This window comes from Rana temporaria, chromosome 6 (assembly GCF_905171775.1).
Source record: "Rana temporaria chromosome 6, aRanTem1.1, whole genome shotgun sequence".
In the NCBI taxonomy this organism is placed as follows: domain Eukaryota; kingdom Metazoa; phylum Chordata; class Amphibia; order Anura; family Ranidae; genus Rana; species Rana temporaria.
In genome coordinates, this window is record NC_053494.1 from 11525381 (window position 1) to 11537584 (window position 12204).

Sequence of the window (12204 nt, forward strand, 5' to 3'; positions counted from 1 at the left end):
CCACAGGATTTGTACATAGTCATGGGATAGCTTATGAAGAAGGCTTAGGCAACGTTCAAGCTCCATAGAGGCAATGGAACTACAAATCTCAGCATGCCTTGACACATGGCATGGTTTCACTGCATGTAGACCAACATACTCAGGGGAGGAAGAGCTTGGAGCATGCTGTGCCTGTTTTTCTCACAGCTCTGAACACCCAATACATGCAAACCTAATCAAGCATTGTTTTAATGTTTTAGGATTCACAAAATAGAGCGGCCTGCAGAGTTCAGAAACACTTGACATGCTAAACCTGTAAAACCAGTGCTTGTCACAGTCAAAAGTCCCACCTTTGCGATGTAACAATAACCCCAAGCTTTGGTGTAAGTGGATGTAATAATAAAACCCAGCATTTGAGTAAGTAGATGCAATAATAGGGCCAGATTCACAGCCGAGATACTCCGTCGTATCTCTCAGAGTATCTATGCGGCTGATTCATAGAATCAGTTACGCATAGATATCCCTAAGATCCGACAAGTGTAATTGTTTTACACTGTCGGATCTTAGGATGCAATACCGCGGCCGCCGCTGGGGGGAGTTCGCGTCGTAAACCAGAGTCGGGTATGCAAATTAGGAGTTACGGCGATCCACTACGGATTTTCGCGTTCGCTACGTCGCTGCTAGTCTAGTTTCCCGTCGCAAATTTAGTCGTCGTTTTGGGTGCCCTAACTTTACACAGCACACGTATGTGCTGTATAAAGTATGGCCGACGTTCCCGCGTCGAAATTTAAAAATTCACGTCGTTTGCGTAAGAAGTCCGGGAATACGGAAGTACGCTAAACACGTCGCCATTCGAAAAAATTACGTCACTTCGCGCAAAGCACGGCGGGAATTTCAAAACGGAGCAATGCGCAGTAGATCCGGCCTGGGAGCGCGCCTAATTTAAATGGCACACGCCCATTTAAATTACGCGGGCTTACGCCGGAGGCCGCCAGCGTAGGTTTTCATTGCAAGTGCTTTGTGAATCAGGCACTTGTGATGAAAACTTCGATACTACGATACTACGATACGTTACGCCGCCGCTAGTCTACGTGAATCTGGCCCTTAAACCCCAGCATGGGTGTAAGTGGATGTAATAATAAATTCCAGCATTGGCGTAAGTGGATCCAATAATAACCCCCAGCATTGGTGTAAGTGGATCCAATAATAACACCCATCATTGGTGTAAGTGGATCCAATAATAACCCCCAGCATTAGTGTCAGTGGATGCAATAATAATCCCCAACATGGGTGTAAGTAGATGCAAAAATAACTCCCAGCATTGGTGTCAGTGGATGTAATAAAAAAAAACAGCATTGGTGTAAGTGGATCCAATAATAACCCTCATCATTGGTGTAAGTGGATTTAATAATAACCCTCATCATTGGTGTAAGTGGATGTAATAATAACCCCCATCATTGGTGTAAGTGGATGTAATAATAACCCCCATCATTGGTTTAAGTGGATGTAATAATAACCCCCAGCATTGGTGTAAGTGGATGTAATAATAACCCCCAGCATTGGTGTCAGTGAATACAATAATAATCATCACTTTTTTAACTGTTCGTCTCTTCTACCATAAAGTTTCTAAGAACATTTTTATAAAAAAAATATGTAATTTATATTTAAGCTCACTTGATGGCCCATGGGACAACCCCGGACTAGAAGGGGTCCTACATTATACAGACAATAGTAAAGACATTGGGATATTCTGCAGTGAAGTCCCCAATTCCCACAGCACTGCAATATATATTAACTTCTAATAACTGATTAACCCCGTGTATCTGCTGAGCTCCGGGAAGTGCGGTTTATCATTTGCTCATTCTGTAGATTTTGACTCATCGCAATGTGACATTCTGTAGCCACAAATCACGTTCCAGGAGGAAGGGGTCACGCCGTGGCCTGAAACGACATATAGGGAGTGCAGCGCCCGACACCATCCACAAGGTGGCGTGAAATACATACAGTATTCTATTTGTCCATGCATTAAAATGACCCTATCACAGTGTCACTTTTAAAGGGGTGGTTCACCCTAAAAACTACTTTTTATTACACTGGCCCCCCACATTACAATACGATTAAGGCTATTATTATTTTTTTGATGCTGTACATACCTTTGTACAGCATAGTCACCCGTGCATCCGGGTTGCGAGTCCCGCGGGAGTGGGCGTTCCTAACATGTCTGTGATTGACGTTTTGCCCAAAAACTAGCTCCCCCCCGTCGCCTAAGCCGCGTCACGGTTGGCGAAAGGAGCCGAACGGCGAGTCGGCGCTATACTGCGCATGCGCATCGCCGTTCGGCTCCTTTCGTTAATCGTGACGCGGCTTACGCGACGGGGGGGAGCTCGTTTTTGGGCAAAACGTCAATCACAGACATGTTAGGAACGCCCACTCCCGCGGGACTCGCAACCCGGATGCACGGGTGAATATGCTGTACAAAGGTATGTACAGCATCAAAAAAATAATAAGAGCCTTAATCATATTGTAATGTGGGGGGCCAGTGTAATAAAAAGTAGTTTTTAGGGTGAACCACCCCTTTAAGGAATTACATACCTGTAATAAAAGAGACCTTCTGCTATTCTTCTGATCAGGGACGCCATCAGGAATTATGAGGCCCCTTACACAGCTTCAGGCATGGGCCCTCCTGGACCAGAGAACGGGGGGAGGGTTGCCGTGAATTGAGAAGTGGGGGGCGCCCTTTACAGCAAAAAGAAGAAATAAAGAAAAATATATATATAAAAAAAGGGGGGGTAGCCATCCGGGGGGCCTTTACTAAAGAGAAAAAAATAAATAAAAAATATATATATTTTTTTTTTTTAAAAAGGGGGGGGGGTTGCCATCTGGGACCCTTTAATAATAATAATAAAAAAAGAAACCTCTGGGCCCTTTAATAAAAATAAAATAAATATATAAAATAAATAAACATTTATAAAAAAAAAAAAGGGGGGTTGCCATCTGGGCCCTTTAATAAAAAATAAATAAAAAATAAATATATAAACAACAATAAAAAAATAAACATTTATAAGCAAATAAAAAAAGGGGGGTTTGCCACATGGGGCCCTGGGGACCTCTGTGCCCTTTTATTTATTCCCCTAGTTTGTAGGACATCTTCCTTGTTTCCTAGAGGATGGCTGTATGTGGCTTTTCTGCCTTGCTCAGCCTGGAAATGGTCCAGGTGTAAATGACGGAATGAATGATCTCAGATGGGATGCAGGTGGCTCCGCTCTCATAGGGTTCTACTGAAAAACAGTTGCATTAGGTAACATGGACATCAAGGGGGGTATAGCTCAGTGGTAGAGCATTCGACTGCAGATCGAGAGGTCCCTGGTTCAAATCCGGGTGCCCCCTTGAGAATTTTTGCTTTGCACTTTCTTCAGAGGAACTCAATGTTTAATAAAGTTTATACAGCGGAACAAGCATAATCCGTTCCAGGAGAATGCTCGTAATCCAAAGCACTCGCATGTCAAAGAGAAAAGTTTCCCAATAGAAGTCAATGGAAAAACGAAAATAATTTGTTTCCGCAATGACTGCATTGGCATGCAATACCGCATGCGGCCAGAGGCGGTGGGGGGCGCAGGAGAGCCTCGTAAACACTTGGAAAGGGCCGAGGACACCTCGGCTGAACTCTGAAAGGCTCGGGAATGGAGTATTTCCAAGATTATCCGAGCATTTCCGAACGGAAATCTCATTTTGGCTCTGTTCAGCTCCGACACCCCCCCCCCCACGCCTCAGGCCAAACGCGGTACTGCACACCACTTTGGCTTGAAGCCTGCTCGTTTTGCGAGAAAACACTCGCAAACCGAGTCAGGTTTTTTTTAAATACAGCGCTTGTTTTGCGAAACGCTCGTTAACCGCGTTACTCGCAATCCGAGGTTCCACTGTATAAGGGGAAAAAAAATCAACCTCAAAAACAGAAAACAGTTTAGTGGTAGAGCATTCAACTGCAGTTCTCTGGTCCACGTCCCGGTTGACCCGTCATGTTGGTTTAACGGCTGCCCACCCGGCCTATTAACAAATGACAGCTGGTCGGGGGGTCTCACATCCTGTGTGGACGTCGTATGACCTCCTTTCAGGATCGCTCCACGCACTAGGGTGGTCCATGTGACACAGTGGAGGACTGATCGTTGTACCGGGCTGCTACCGGTGCCATGTGACCAATCACAGCGATCACATGACAGTTGTACACATTGAATGGCTAACATTCATTGTGTACTATATGTTGGCCAATTTATGTAGGATATTATATTATTATATACAGTACAACCAGGCCCGTCGCTACAGGACAGGCAAAACAAACAATTGCTTGGGGCCCCCGAGCTGGCCTGGGGCCCCCAACTTCCCCTTCCCAGGCTGTAGCGTGGCCGAGCTCCTCTTCCTTCCACCTGGAGTACTGTCAGTCCGGCCGGGTACCGCGCGTGGTACAGGAGATTCAGTTTCCTGTTCCCGGCCGGTCTGACAGGAAGCGCACACTGAGTGCTCACTTCTTTTCAGTTCCGGCCGGGAACACAGGAAACTGAATCTCCTGTACCGCGTGGTACCCGGCCCGGGCACTATCTGATATGGGACTGGGGACCCATAATGATAGAACACCGGACTGACAGGAGGAAGAGAAGCTCGGCCACGCTACAGCGGCTGCCTACAGGGAAGAAGGGGAGGTGAGAATAGAAAAACATAGGGACTGGGGGGGAGGAGTAAGAACATGGGTGTAAAAAATGAGTGAAGCTCTAACGTAGGCTTTGCGTGCGCACGGGGGGGGTGCTTGGGGGCCCCCCATTTTGCTTGGGGCCCCCAAATTCCTTCAAACGGCCCTGAGTACAATATTGGCCAGTGCGGAATTCAGTTGATAATGGTTGAGTTGTCCAAGCCAACTCAATTTTAACATATCAAAAGGACAGCTGGGTTTTGTCATCTGTTGCAAGGATTTTGTGAAATTTGTTCATCTGTGTTGGAAGTCAATAAATGCATTCTCTGGAAGAACTGAGGAAATGACTCAAATTACAGTAACAATTAATTCAATTATCATCATCCCGCTACTACATCACTACACTATTGTGTTGGTCTCTGTGATTGGTGACAGTGATCACATGGTACAGACAGGGTCAATCACGGTGTATCTGTACCATGTGATAGCTGTGGCCAATCACAGCTTCACAGAAGTGCACACTGGATGAATGGATGTCATTCATAAAAAATGATTGCTTATAACAGTGATCACTGATTTAAGCAATCATAGTGGGGGGGGGGTGGGGGGCAAGTCCAGTCAAGTGGCATATTGAACTAGCAAATCATCTAACAAATCGAATTTTAGGCCTTCCTAGCAATGGCCTCAATTATGTAAATTATGTTTTTCTATCAATTCATGTAATTTCTTAATAAATATCCAATTTTTTTAACTTACTACGCCTTCAAAGTCCATCATCTGTTGTATACATATATGTATTTATACATATATGTGTATATTCTTTTTTCAATAACAAATCAGCTCACCATCACCAGTACCCATCCATTCAGCCTCACCAGTGCCCATCAATGCAACCTGACCAGTGCCCATCAATGCAGCCTGACCAGTGCCCATCAATGCAGCCTCACCAGTGCCCATCAATGCAGCCTGATCAGTGCCCATCAATACAGCTTCACCAGTGCCTATCAATGCAGCCTCACCAGTGCCCATCAATGCAGCCTTAAATGACAGAATAAATTAACTCAGATGGGATGCAGGTGGCTCCGCTCTCATAGAGTTATACTAAAAAACAGTTGCATTAGATGACATGGACATCAAGGGGGGTATAGCTCAGTGGTAGAGCATTCGACTGCAGATCGAGAGGTCCCTGGTTCAAATCCGGGTGCCCCCTTCAGAATTTTTGCTTTGCACTTTCTTCAGTGGAACTGAAGGCTCTGCGCTGGAAAACGCTTAATACATTTTATGTAAAGAATAACTGTGAAGAAAAAAAAATCAACCTCAAAAACAGAAAAAACGAAGGGAGCGTAGTTTAGTGGTAGAGCATTTCTCTGGTCCACGTCCAGGTTGACCCGTCATGTAAGGCTTAACCGCTTCCTGCCCGGCCTATTAACAAATGACAGCTTTGCGGGGGGGTCTCACATGCTGGGTGGACGTCGTATGACCTCCTTCCAGGTCCACTAGACAGGATCAGACGGATCGTTGTACCGGGCTGCTACCGGTGCCATGTGACCAATCACAGCGATCACATGACAGTTGTACACATTGAATGGCTATCATTCATTGTGTACAGGGCTGGACTGCGACAAAAATGTGGCCCTGGTCTTCATCCAGACTGGCCCAGGGCACAACACATCAGGGTACAGCACATCAGGGTACAGGGCCCAGCACATCGGACACGGGGCACATCAGGGCATAGGGCACATAGCACATGAGGGCACATCAGGACATGGGGCACAGGGTACATAGCACATCAGGGCATGGGGCACATAGCACATCAGGGCATGGGGCACATCAGGACATGGGGCACAGGGTACATAGCACATGGGGGCACATAGAACATCAGGGCATGGGGCACATAGCACATCAGGGCATGGGGCACATCAGGACATGGGTACATAGCACATGGGGGCACATAGCACATCAGGGCATGGGGCACATAGCACATCAGGGCATTGGGCACATAGCACATCAGGGCATGGGGCACATAGCCCATCAGGGCATGGGGCACATCAGGACATGGGGCACAGGGTACATAGCACATGGGGGCACATCAGGGCATGGGGCACATAGCACACGAGGGCACATCAGGGCATGGGGCACATAGCACATCAGGGCATGGGGCACATCAGGGCATGGGGCACAGGGTACATAGCACATGGTGGCACATAGCACATTGTTTACCAGCCAACATGCAGAGTAGCGCAGGAAGCGTGTCTAATAAGTTCTCTCACATGTCACGGCACTGACGCCAGTCATGCTGCACCCCGGGGCAGCCCCTCCTCTCTTTTCGTCCATCCCAGATGATGTCACAATCAAATGGGGATCGACGAGAAGAGAGGAGGGGCCGCCGCGGTGCAGCATGACTGCCGTCAGTGCCGTGACATGAGAGAGAACTTATCAGACACGCTTCCTGCGCTACTCTGCATGCTATCTCATTTTCGATCTACCCGTCAGGCGCCAGCTGTCGGCGATTGACAGGGAAAATCACCGCGGACCTCTGACCAGCCCACTGAGCCATTGGCCCACCAGGAATCTCCCGGTAGTCCCGATGGCCAGTCCATCGCTGATATGTTGGCCGATTTTTGTAAGATTATTATATATATGTACACATACAGTACAATATTGACCAGGCCAGCATTCAGTTGATAATGGTTGAGTTGTCCGAGACAACTCTATTTTAACATATCAAAAGGACAGCCGCTGACCCTTTGATATGTTAATCTTATGCAAGTCTACCTAGGTGTGTGAGGAATGGCCTGTTAATCTGAATGAACATTTCAAAGGGTACATTGTTTACATGCTTAAGGATGACAAAGGACCATAGAAGAAGTATTTATTGATGGTAATTAGACTTGAGGGGGTTTTTCATGGAAATGGTGGCTTGTTTTGTGGATGCAGGTGGCTCCGCTCTCATAGGGTTGCATTAGAGAGCTTAGACATCAAGGAGGGGGATATAGCTCAGTGGTAGAGCATTCGACTGCAGATCGAGAGGTCCCTGGTTCAAATCCGGGTGTCCCCTTCATAATTTTTGGTTTGCACTTTCTTCAGAGGAACTCAGGGCCAGATTCAGGTACAATTACGTTACGCAGCGGCGGCGTAACGTATCCCATTTACGTTACATCGCCGCAAGTTTACAGCGTAAGTGCCTGATTCACAAAGCACTTACCTGTAAACTTGCTGCGGTGTAACGTAAATTCGCTCGGCGCAAGCCCGCCTAATTCAAATGTGGGCGGGCACCATTTAAATTAGGCGCGTTCCCGCGCCGAACGTACTGCGCATGCTCCGTCCGTCAAATTACCCGAAGTGCATTGCGCTAAATGACGTCATTGGTTTCGACGTTAACGTAAATGGCGTCCAGCGCCATTCACGGACGACTTACGCAAACGGCGTGATTTTTCAAATTTCGACGCGGGAACAACGGCCATACTTAACATTGGCTAGTCCACCTAGAGGGCAGCCTTAGTTTTACGCGGCGTATCTCGACGGAAACAAGTTAGAGCGACGGGTAAAGCGTACGTTCGTGAATCGCCATAATTAGTCATTTGCATATTCTACGCCGACCGCAATGGAATCGCCACCTAGCGGCCGGCCTAGAATTGCAGCCTAAGATCCGACGGTGTAAGTCAATTACACCTGTCGGATCTTAGGGCTATCTATGCGGAACTGATTCTATGAATCAGCCGCATAGATACGACGGGCGGATCACAGAGATACGACGGCGTATCAGGAGATACGCCGTCGTATCTCTTCTGTGAATCTCGCCCTCAATGCTCTGCGCTGGAAAAAGCCTCATAAAGGAAAAATAAATCAACCTCAAAAACAGGAAAACAGAGGGAACGTAGTTTAGTAGTGGAGCATTCAACTGCAGTCCTCTGGTCCACGTCCAGGTTGACCTTTCATGTAGGTTTAAAGTAGAACTATAGGCAACATTTTTTTGTCATTTTGGATAGAGTAATGGAGAGTCAGATTTCCCCCCCATCTGTGTCCCATTGCAGAGATTTCCTTTCACTTCCTGTCCCATAGCCAAACAGGAAGTGATAGGAAATCCCTGCAAATTAAGGGAATTTCTTGGGGGACCCCCAGGTCACCAGAACAAGTGTCACCATTAGAAGATTTCCCCTCTATTACTTTTTCTGGGGGAAACCCAAAATATGGGGTTCTCTTTTACTTTCAATGATAATGGTAAACATGACAAATAGAGAAGCTGAATCTCTGTGACGGGGGCACAGACTGCAATAAAAACTGGTCACCCTATCCGAAAAACAAAAAAGTATTTTCCAGCACTAAACCTTTCATCTGATTTCTAAATTGCTGCATTTCCAAATCCCAAAAGCCAATATAAAGTAATAGTAGGGGTAAAAAAAAAAAAAAAAAAAAAAGCACTTCTTTTTTTGTACAGTTCTCCTTTAAGGGGGCGTGGCAAGGGGTGTGTCCTATGCCTGCATACTTTTGCTGATAGGTGTCCCTCATTCCCATCTCAAAAAGTTGGGAGGTATGCCTTTAGTAATATTTTAACTGCTTCCCACCCGGCTTATTAACAAATGACGGCTGAGCTCTCACATCCTGGGTGGACATCGTATGATGTCTTCCTAGGGATCACACTAGAGCGGTCCACTGGACACAGTGGATGGCAGATCATTGTACTGGGCTGCTGCTGGTGACATATGACCAATCACATGACAGTTGTACACGTTGAAAGGCGATCATTCACTGTGTTGGTCTCTGTGATTGGTCACAGTAATCACATGTTACAGACAGGACCAATGTGATAGCTGTGGCCAATCACAGCTTCCCAGAAGTGCACATTGGATGAATGGATGTCATTCATAAAAAAAAAAAAAAAAAAAAAAAGATTGCTCATAACAGTGATTAATGTTTTAAGCAATCATAGTGTGTAAAAGAAAAAAAAATGTAATCACATCAAATTCATGTATGTTTTTGGTCGTAACATGAGACATTTAAGGGGTATGAATACTTTTTCAACTGTATAGCCACTAGAAGTAAAAACTGTTCTCTCGGTATGGACAGCTCTCTGTGTGCGTGCTGGAAGAACACAATAGCTCCACGGTAGGGATTCTCCCATCAACACTGGCTACGTTAATGAGGGAATTTACCGTTTTTCTTTCCAGCAATGCATAGCTGCAGGAAAGAAAACTGCATCATCTATGGCAGGGATCCTCAAACTACGGCCTTCCAGCTGTTGTAGAACTACACATCCCATGAGGCATTGTAACACACTGACATTCACAGACATGACTAGGCATAATGAGAATTGTAGTTCCTGAACAACTGGAGGGCCGTAGTTTGAAGACCCATGATCTATGGAATTAGCAGACCTCCAGCTGTTGCAAAACTACAAGTCCCATGAGGCATAGCAAGACTCTCACAGCCACAAACATGACACCCAGAGGCATGATGGGACTTGTAGTTTTGCAACAGCTGGAGGTCTGCTAATTGCATATCCCTGATCTATGGCCTGTCTTAAGCCTCATACACGCAATCGGAATATCCAACGGGAATTGTGTGATGAAAGGTCGTAGTCGAAAAATCCAACCGTTTGTACGCTCCATTGGACAATTTGGGATTTTCCGCCAACAAATGTTGGATAGCATGCTTTAAAATTGTCCGCCAACAAAATGTGTGTTGTCGGATTTTCTAATTGTGTGTACACAAGTCCGTCACACAAAAATCCAAAGTACAAACACGCATGCTCACCATAACACAACATTAACAGAAGTTGCCCAAAGGGTGGCGCTAAAGAGCTGAAAAACCACGCAGTTTCGCGTTTGTTGGCCAATAATTCTTTGCCGTTTGTATGCAAGTTCATGATCAACGACCGACACAGAGACAGACACAGAGAGAGAGAGAGACACACAGAGAGAGACACAGAGACAGAGAGAGACAGAGAGAGACACACACAGAGAGAGAGAGACAGACACAGAGACAGACAGACACAGAGAGAGAGACACAGAGAGAGAGACACAGAGAGAGAGACACAGAGAGAGAGAGAGAGAGAGAGAGAGAGACAGACAGAGACAGACTTTGCCTCCCCCTCTCCCCCCCAGGTCTTGTGAAAGACAAAAGTTAGGAAAAAGAAAAAAAAAAGAGAAAGAGAAAGAGAAAGAGAAAGAGAGAAAAAAAAAAAAAAAAAAAAGAGAAAAAAAAATAAAAAGAGAGAAGAAAGAATAGAAGAGAATAAAGAAGAATGGAAGAAGGAAGAAATAGCTCAGTAATAGAACATTCAACTGCACTCATTAATTATGTGTCATGATTGCAGCGGGAGACCCGAACCTTATATATATATATATATATATATATATATATATATATATATATATATATATATATATATATATATATATATATATATATATATTTATTACACACACAATATATATAGTTGCAGTAATTAGAGAAGACAATTAAAAAAAAAGAATCCACAATTTCAGCATGAAAAAAAGGCATTTTTTTAATAACAGTTAAAGATGCTTACATATGTATTCCCCCCCTCCCCATAAATTCTTTGGTCACTCGGTATTACAACAATAGTGTGACATTGCACAACAACATAAATTAATTCATGTACATAAGATTTGTATAAAGAACAATAAAAGCGGAGTGCTGCTTGCAGATAGTAACATGACTAAAACACAAGGTAGGTGATCCACAGCATAGGAAAACACAAGGTAGGTGATCGGTATCATAGGAAAACACAAGGTAGGTGATCGGTATCATAGGAAAACACAAGGTAGGTGATCCGTAGCATAGGAAAACACAAGGTAGGTGATCCGTAGCATAGGAAAACACAAGGTAGGTGATCCGTAGCATAGGAAAACACAAGGTAGGTGATCCGTAGCATAGGAAAACACAAGGTAGGTGATCCGTAGCATAGGAAAACACAAGGTAGGTGATCCGTAGCATATGAAAACACAAGGTAGGTGATCCGTATCATAGGAAAACACAAGGTAGGTGATCCGTAGCATAGGAAAAACACAAGGTAGGTGATCTGTAGCATAGGAAAACACAAGGTAGGTGATCCGTAGCATAGGAAAACACAAGGTAGGTGATCCGTACAATAGGAAAACACAAGGTAGGTGATCCGTAGCATAGGAAAACACAAGGTAGGTGATCCGTACAATAGGAAAACACAAGGTAGGTGATCCGTAGCATAGGAAAACACAAGGTAGGTGATCCGTACAATAGGAAAACACAAGGTAGGTGATCCGTATTGTAGGAAATCAGAACATGGACTGTACAGAACTGGCACACCAACCTTGTGGAGACTGGATGTGGGGGGGAAGAGGGTTATGTCCCTAAGGAGATCCTACAAAACAGTAGTGTGATGGGTGCAAAAACTCTCCTGGGGACCGGCAGGTTTTGGTCGGGTCACTCGGGGGATTTTGGTTTGTGAGGAAGGAGTAGGGTAGAAGCATGGGGGGGGCGGAGGGAAAAAAAAAAAAAGTAGAAAATGGGTAAAAGTAGGGAGTTTTTTTTTTTTATTATCG

At 45.2% G+C, this 12204-nt stretch overlaps 3 non-coding genes across 3 annotated transcripts; all 3 read left to right on the top strand.

Moving 5' to 3' along the window:
* The first annotated feature begins 3294 nt into the window (after positions 1-3294).
* Positions 3295-3366, top strand: TRNAC-GCA. Its single transcript has one exon. It is a non-coding gene; the product is annotated as a tRNA-Cys (tRNA).
* Positions 3367-5798: 2432 nt separating this feature from the next.
* Positions 5799-5870, top strand: TRNAC-GCA. The gene has a single exon. It is a non-coding gene; the product is annotated as a tRNA-Cys (tRNA).
* A 1776-nt stretch (positions 5871-7646) lies between these two features.
* Positions 7647-7718, top strand: TRNAC-GCA. Its single transcript has one exon. It is a non-coding gene; the product is annotated as a tRNA-Cys (tRNA).
* Positions 7719-12204: the final 4486 nt, after the last annotated feature.